Source organism: Solanum verrucosum, unplaced genomic scaffold, assembly GCF_900185275.1.
Source record: "Solanum verrucosum unplaced genomic scaffold, falcon-dt-bn FXZP01000075.1, whole genome shotgun sequence".
In the NCBI taxonomy this organism is placed as follows: domain Eukaryota; kingdom Viridiplantae; phylum Streptophyta; class Magnoliopsida; order Solanales; family Solanaceae; genus Solanum; species Solanum verrucosum.
In genome coordinates this window covers 185,278-194,202 of record NW_026020211.1, presented here as the reverse complement: position 1 = coordinate 194,202, position 8,925 = coordinate 185,278, and the positions used below count along the sequence as shown (strand labels likewise).

The window sequence follows — 8,925 nt, the reverse complement described above, 5'->3', positions numbered from 1 at the left end:
ACGTGCAAAATACGTACACTTCACTAGTTAATATTAATGATATTTAGTTTATCCTAGAATTAAGCCAAGAATCACGGGAGAAAGACATGTGTTAGTTTAGGACAAAAATTAGTTAGTTAGGTAATTCGTTATTGTTTCTGAATTTATACCTTAAAATAATTAAATATCAATTTTTTTTGTTTTTTCAAATTGGGAAGATACCACATAAATATCAATTTTTTTTGTTTTTTTGTTTTAACATTTTCAAGTTTTAGCTATTCATGTGAATTAATTGGTTTTTACTATTTCGGTTTTAGTCGGCTCTTTCATTTTATACGGGCTTTTTTTTTTACAACTATATAATGATTAAAAAACAGATCAAATATATTTCACTTACCTGTGTGATAAGCTAAAACTTGAAAATGTTAAATGAATAGGAATCTTCAAAAGGACCTTAAAATTCACATGAATACAAACACTTTCATTGAAATATCAACGTTCAATATATTAAATTTATAAGATTTAGGCTACCGTTAAACTGAATACAAAACAAAACATATACAAAGTAAATTATTAAATTTCTTAATCTGAAAAATTAGAACAATATAATTGTAACTTGCGAAAATGTGGTTGGTAAAGTTTGCTTCTTTTTCAAATTGTGTATAATTGGATTTTAGAAAAAAATAAAACTACTCTTATATCAAGTCATATTTTTAATTCCTTAATTTTTGACTCAAAAGGGCACAAATCAAATATCCAGCAGATGTCTCTCTAATCTCTATTTGTCAGTGGATTTGATTGGTAAGCTTTCTCCCTCTATTGTATAAAGTTCTTTCCCGTTTTGTCGTTAGGGTTGATATTTGAGGTGACTTCTCTGTTTTTTCAAATGTTGTGAACAGATTTGCCTGTTGTGCCGGCTCTTGCTGTGATTTCTTGCATCTTCATTTACTACGCTTAATTCACAGACGTTCCAAGCTTTAATTTACCCAGGTAATTTCCCAACTATTTTTAGATATGTTCTGTTTTTTTGCTTTTGCGTATTTAGATTTGTGTTTGTTCAGCAAAATAGGATTGTAATTTCCCTTTTTCTTCTATGTTCGGCTACCTAACAGAGTCGTCACTCTGTTTGGATGAACATGATAAAGATTCATGTGAACAACACAAGTCCTTGGTGAATAGAAAGTTGAACACTTCAACAAATGTTTTCTGAACTTCATATCATTTAAATTCATGTTTTGCTTTTCGTTTGCCCTTTTTTTTTTATAAGTTTAAATTGATGATAGAAATGTATTCCTCTAGCTATTACACACTAAACAACTTTCTAGGGGAGCAAATCTGGTTATCAATTTCTTCTCTTTCACGTGTTAGCTTTGAGAATTTAGGCATTTTGAGTTGCTGGGAAGGATTTTTTTTCTCGTACAGTCCCTTAATTCTATATCTGACCTCACTGTATCATCGCCATAGTATATGTCCTAAGAAAATTTATGGTTTGGAGAAGCCTTCCGCTTTCTAGTCTTTTTTTATTTGTTTTTTTGTGTTCATTTGAGTAGGACCTTTGTTGAGTTCAGACATGTTGTACAGAAGTGTTCAAGTTCGATGTGTCATCTTCTGCTAGGAGCCATAGTTCTTGTTACCAATGCTAGAAATACACATATGGAAGAAAGGTAGAAATTCATGCGTGTCCACAGAAATAGAAGGATCCTCAACATTTCTGAAGAGCAAACTTGAACAAATGGAACGCAAGAGAACTTCAGATACTACCATGGAAAAAAGTTAATTGTTCCCGCTGAAGTTCTTTTACTTTCCATTTGTCCCAATTTGTTCTTCAGAAATGTTGTGAGAAGGTCTTCAAAGGGAAACTAGAGGACGATTGAGGATCCTTCTATTTCTGTGGAGTTCCATAGATATATCTCTAGAATTGGTAACAGGAACTGTGGCTTCTGGAGCAGAAGATGACGCATCGAACTGAAACACTTTTGTACACATGCCTGAACTCAACAAAGGTCCTGCCCAAATGAACACAAAAAATGAATTAAAAGACTGGAAAGCAGAAGGCTTCTCCGAACCATAAATTTGCTTCGAACATATACTATGAGAATACATTTCTATCATGAATTTAAACTTGAAAAATGGCAAGGAAAACCGAAACATGAATTTAAATGATATGAAGTCCAGAAAACATTTGTTGAAGTGCTCAACGTTCTATCATCAAGGACTTGTGTTGTTCCCAGGAATCTTTATCATGTTCATCAAAACAAAGTTTTGTATATAATCCTCCATAGAGGGAGAAAGCTTATCAATTTGAAAGAGAGACGACTCTGTTAGCCGAACATAGAAGAAAAAGGGAAATTACAATCCTATTTTGTTGAACAAAGACAAATCTAAATAAACAAAACATGAATTTAAATTATATGAAGTCTACTCACTAATATCACAAAGATAAGAATAAATAGAGTCGGTTTAGATAGAAAAGCACTTACCGGCAACACCTTCAAGGTACCACTGCTGCATAGTTGACTTTACATTCTCTTTCTCCTCAGATCCAAGAGTCCTTTCTCCCCCTGCAGGACTTTGATAAAGGCGAGGATGGATTCCTGGGACAGTAAGTGATAAATCTCTAGGAACTGCGAGGTCTGTCTCTCTATTTTTCTTATCAGCACTTCCATGAGATGCCATGGCTTTATCACTTGCCAATACAGAGTGAATTATTGATTCCCGACAATCTCACCAAGTTTATCATTCCTCGGAGCGTACAAAGAGGCTGCCAGAGGATCACTGCCATTGCCTAAGTGAACAAACTCATTTGCAACTTTATTGGTATTTTGTTGATTGCTTTCACCCTAACCTCCCCGGCCACAAAGTGAGCTATGATCTTTTCCACTGTATTTCCCAGAATAACCAGTTCAACTCACAAAAGAATCTCCCCTCTTAAATGGTTCCCTCATACCTCCATTCTCACTTTCAATAAAGGAACCAACCCACCAAAGAGAAGAATGAAGAACAACACACCAACGAAGCTAACACTAGCAACCTTTTTTGTGTTCACCTCACTCTTCTTTTTCTCCACTTTCTTGCTACTTTTTGGTGTGGGCCCTACTGCCTATGGTTTCAACTTTGGGATGGGAACCAATGACACTTGTGATCCTTGTCACTTCATCATATAAGGTGGTGCATATGAAATTGATGGCATACATCCCCGGGGTGGCTGTACTTGAGGAGGTACAACAGTACCTCCAAGTTGTGCCTTTAGAGTAACATTTTTCGCCATTTCATAGGATATCTTTCCATTCAAATGTTAAATTGTTGAATGAAGTATTCTAAATTTATCATCTAACTCCTCAAGATAATGCTTTTTTTCTTTTCCTTGACAAGTGAGCACTTTCCTTATTCCCAATTAATCTAGTCGTCCTCTTTTCATCCTCATCACTATTAACATTGTCACTCAAGGAAAATATAGCAGATTTTTGGTGTTTGCTTACATTATTCGACTCTTCACTACCCTTTTTCCTTTTCAACAAATAGCTACAATTACTTGTATTAGCATTGAGTTTCTGTTCTACAACTCCACCTTTTACTGAATTACTTCCTAACTTCGGAGAAGAATGTACCAATTTGTTAGAATTTGATAGATTATTCAACCATTTTGAGAGATTGGAACCACAAATCGTAGATGGCACATTCAAGTACCCAAAGACATCAGTAGAAACCTGGTGCAAAAACGTAGACACTTCATCCAAAACTCCTGAGCTGCTCCAACTATGAAGTAGCCATGGAGATGACATGTCCTTAACCATCACACCTCCCGCTGCCTGATTGCAGGAAAAATTACTTATTTCCTCTTACGTCAACTTGAAATTTCTAGAAGAATTGCTAAAATTCCCAATCAATTCATTCTTAGGTTGATCAAAACAATTAGGGTCCATGTGGACTGGTTTCGATCCCGGAGCTTCCCCTTGACAATCTCCGAGATCAACTTGAAATTTCCAGAAGCATCGCTAAAACCCCCCATCGGTTGACTCCTAGGTTGACCAAAATTATTTGGGTCTATCTAACCCGAGTCCAAACCTAGATCCGACCCGAGATAGTCAAATAGGTATCTAGACATTTGAAACGCATCATCATTGGTAGGGTTTGAAAAAATATCATCAAATGATGCATCAAAATGATGTCATCAGTTGAGAAATCAATGTTCTGAAATTTCATTAAAAATCCTCAATATTTTCTTGATATGTTGTGGGAATGTGTAGGGAGTAAAAAGTATGGTCAAGAGGTGGAACTGCAAGACCATTGAAGTCACCAATGAGGTTTGCTTCTTCCGTTGGTGATGGATCGGCCATATCTAGAATTTTTTAGCAATTGATCACAGATTTTGCGACAGACAGAGTAGGAATATAGAGGGAACTTACATTTACTTTTCTTTTAAAGTTTTATTTTTCGAGATTGTTAAGATTGATTTATTAGATTTTGTAGATTGCCTTAGAAATAAAAATTAAGATTCTTAAAGTTTCAAAAAAGAAATTTGTAAGGTTGTTTGATTAGTTGGTTATGTGTATTTTACCAATAAGAGCATGTCCATACAAGAATCCTCTTTTAAAAATCAAACCTTGAGGTAGGATTGTTATTTTTCAATGAAGTAAGGGGTGTAAATAGGGGTGTACAAAATCGAACCGAAAACCGAACCAAACCGTAAACCGAGTCAAACCGAAAAAAACCCGACTAGTGGTTTGGTTTGACTTGGTTTGGTATTGGAAAAAAAACCCGACTATATTTGAGTTGGTTTGGTTTTAACTTAAAAAACCAACCCGAGACCAAACCAACCCGACATTATATATGTAATTTTAAAATTTTATTTTATACATAAAAATATTTACTTTGATATAATTTTAAAATATTTCTTATACTATTTCATAGTTTTTATCTTTTAATATATTATTTCAAGTTTAAAACTTATAATTCGGAATGGTCTAATAAAGATTATAGTTCATAGATGTTGATAATTATAATAAAACTTAAATCAAAATCAAATTAATACTAATGCAAAAAGAAGATCAATTCAACACTAAGAATGACAATAATATTGAATATTTGTTCTTTAGTTTTACATTGGTTTAGACAATTAAAATACATAATCTAATTTTAATTTTCCTTAAATATTTAGTAATGTAACTTATACTTATTAAACTTATTTTAGCATGATTTAGTACTTTTAAATTATGATTATTTTCATTATGACTTTGCAATATTTATTTTATATGATGATTTAATTATTATTTTTTATTGAATATTTTTGTGTCATTACTACTCATCTCATATTTTGTGTTGTTTTTTTTAGGAAACACCTTAGATAATTGTATTTTGGTTGGACTAAAGAAATATTTGGAGCACAAGTAATTATCTGTTTGTATGCAAACTTTACCGAAAAGATCCAAAAATCTAAAAAAATCCGAGGTTTATTAGTTTTGTTTGATTTATAAATTTAAAAATTTGACACAATGGTTTGGTTTGGTATTTGAAAAACCCGAACCAATCCGAGGTTGAAAAACCCGAAAAAATCCAAATTTTATTAGTTTGATTTGGTTTAAAAATTTAAAATTTTTACACAAATGGTTTGGTTTGATATTTGAAAAACCCGAACCAACCCAGTTATGTACACCCCTAGGTGTAAATATGTGATCCAAGAACTATTTGACTCTACTTATTTTCTTTATGCCTCTATATTTCACACATAGAAGGCCATAATCTAGAGTTCAATGACTAGTATATCTTATAAAAATGAATATCTCTATTTAAGTATTTATACCTATTTGAGTGCTTTTAAATCAAGAGCACTAGTCTAACATATAATTAAGATAGAAGTGCTGGATCAAACTGGTCCCATTAGCTAATTATAGTTGTTTAAAGTAATAATATTACATATTGAAGTTGTGTGAATAATTGCTGAAAAATTCTTGATATGGCCGATCCATCACCAGCGGATGAAGCAAACCTCATCAGGAACTTCGATGGTCTTGCAGTTCCACCTCTTGACCATACTTTTTACCCCCTACACATAACTATTACATATGAAGAAAACGTCGATTACTTTTCTATGAAATTTCGAAACATTGATTTCTCGATCGATGACATCATTTTTGATGCATCATTTGATGATATTTTTCCAAACCCTACCGATAATGATGCGTTTCAAATGCCTAATTACCTACCTGATTGTCTCGGGTTGTAGCCAGGTTTGGAGTCGGGTCAAATCGACCCAAATAGCTTTGGTCAACCAAGGAGTCAACTGATGGGGAGTTTTGACAATGCTTGTGGAACATTCAATTCAACCTTGAGAGATTGTCTCGGGGAAGCTCTAGGCTCGAATCCGATCCAGATGGACCGTAATCGCTTTGGTCAACCTGGGAATGAATTGATTGGGAATTTTAGCAATTCTGCTAGAAATGTTGAGTTGATGTCGGAGGAAATGATCACTTTTGCAGGAAATCAGGCAGCGGAAGGTGTGATGGTTATGGACATGTCATCGCCAGGGCAATTTCATAGTTGGAGAAGTTTGGGAGTTTTGGATAAAGTGTCTCCGTCATTGCACCAGGTTTCTACTGATGTCTCCGAGTACTTGAAAGTATTATCTCCAAATTGTTCTTCCAATCTCACAAAAGGGCTGAATAATCTATCAGATCCGAACAAATCGGTACATTCTTCTCCGATTTAGGAAGTAATTCAGTAAAAGGTAGAGTTGTAGAACAAAAACTCAATGCTAATATATGTAACTATAGCTATTGTTGAAAAGGGAAAAAGGTAGTGAAGACTCAAATAATGTAACCATACCCCAAAAATCCACTATATTTTCTTTGAGAGACAATGTTAATAATTATGAGGACAAAAAGAAGATTGCTAGATTAATTAGGAATAGTGAAAGTGCTCACTTGTCAAGGCAAAGAAAAAAAACATTGTGTTTAGGAGTTAGAGGATAAAGTAAAAATACTTCATTCAACATTTGAATGCAAAGATATCCTATGAAATGGTGGAATATATGTTACTCTAAAGACACAGCTTGGAGGTACTGGTGTACCTCCTCAGATGTTGCCACCCCCCGGGATGTATCCCAATCCTCCTCCACGGATTTCATAAGCACAACCTTATATGATGAAGCCATAAGGATATCAAGTGTCTTTGGTTCCCATTCCAAAGTTGAAACCACAGGCAATAGCGCCAGTGCCAAAAAGTAGGAAGAAAGTGGAGAAAAAGAAGAGTGAGGTGAAAACAAAGAAGGTTGCTAGTGTAAGCTTCTTTGATATGTTGTTCTTCATGCTGCTCTTTTGTGGGTTCGTTCCTTTATTGAATGTGAGATACGGAGGTATGAGGGAACCATTTATGAGTGGAGATTCTTGTGAGTGGATTTTTTGAAAAACATCATGGAAGAGTTTTGACTATTGACGGGCCTGTGAATTGGACTAGTTATTTTGGGAAATATGGTGGAATAGATCATAGCTCGCAATGTGGCTGGGGAGGTTAGGATGAAAGCAATCAGCAAAATACCAATAAGGCAGCATATGAGTTTGTTTACGTGGGGCAATGGTACTGATCCTCTGGCAGCCTCCTTGTATGTTCTGAGGAATGATACACTTGTTAAGATTGACGGGAACTTGATAATTGAGTATGTATTGGAAAGTGAGAAAGCGATGGCATCTCATGGGGAAGTGCTTATAAGAAAAATGGAGAGGCGGGAATTGCCAACTACATTAGTCATTTTTGAGTAAATCTTATAAATATGACTATTTATTTTCTCTATGCCTCTATATTTCACGCTTAGAAGGTCATAATCTAAAGTTCAATGACTAGTATATCTTATAAAATGAATCTTTCTCGTTAAAGATGTATACCTATTTGAGTGCTTTTAAATCAAGAGCACTAGTCTAACATGTAAGAAAGAAGTGTAGGATCATAATGGTCTCATATAGTTGTTCGTAGAGACAGAGTCAAGATTAGGAATTTGGGGGTTCTAAACTTTAGGATAGAAGAGAAAAATATTGCAAAACATACTTCCTTAAAAAAAAAAAACTTTTGTTGATATAATGGGGCCAGATGATTTCTTTGCAAAATATTTACATAACCTTACATAGGGAGTTGGTGGAGAAGACATACGGTCTCACCTTTTTTAGAGTCCATTTTGGGTATTTAGGGGCCAATTTAAAAGAATTAGTCGATTTTTTCAGTTTTTCATGCATTAGCCCATGAATATTTTTGGTGATATGACTTCCAGAAAATTTCTTCGTGAAACCCTTACGGAACCCTCTGTAGGGAGTTGGGGGAACGGTACTTACAGTCTCACCATTTTTAGAGTCCATTTTGGGCATTTAAGGGCCAATTTACAAGAATTAGGCAATTTATCAAATTTTCGTGTGTGTTAGCCCATAGATATTTTGGTGATATGACTTTTGGATAATTTCTTTGTGAAATCATTACAAAACCCTCCGTAGGGAGTTGGGGGAGTAGTATGTAGAGTCTCATCATTTTTAGAGTCCATTTTGGGCATTTAGAGGTCATTTACTAGAATTAGGCGATTTTCTCAGTTTTGTGTGTGTTAGCCCATGAATAGTTTGGTGATATGGATTTCAAATGATTTTCTTTGTGAAACCATTATGGAACCCTCCGTAGGGAGTTGGGGGGAGCAATATGTACATGTTCACCATTTTTAGAGTTTATTTTTGGTATTTAGGGCCAATTTACAGGAATTAAGTGTTTTTCTCTATTTTTATTGTATGTTAGCCCATGAAAATATTGGTGATATGGATTCTGGTTGATTTCCTTGAGAAACATTTATCGAACCCTCCGTAGAGAGTCGGGGGAGTAGTAAATGCAGTCTCACCATTTTTAGAGTTCATTTTGGGAATTTAGGGGCTAATTTAAAGGAATTAGGCAAAAAAAAAATTCAATTTTTCGTATATTTGG

General features: G+C 34.5%; 2 pseudogenes; one reads left to right on the top strand and one right to left on the bottom strand.

Annotated features, from left to right (window-relative positions):
- Positions 1–1,590: 1,590 nt before the first annotated feature.
- Positions 1,591–4,316, bottom strand: LOC125830529 (bZIP transcription factor 17-like; annotated as a pseudogene).
- A 1,616-nt stretch (positions 4,317–5,932) lies between these two features.
- On the top strand, positions 5,933–7,733 carry LOC125830528 (bZIP transcription factor 17-like; annotated as a pseudogene).
- Positions 7,734–8,925: the final 1,192 nt, after the last annotated feature.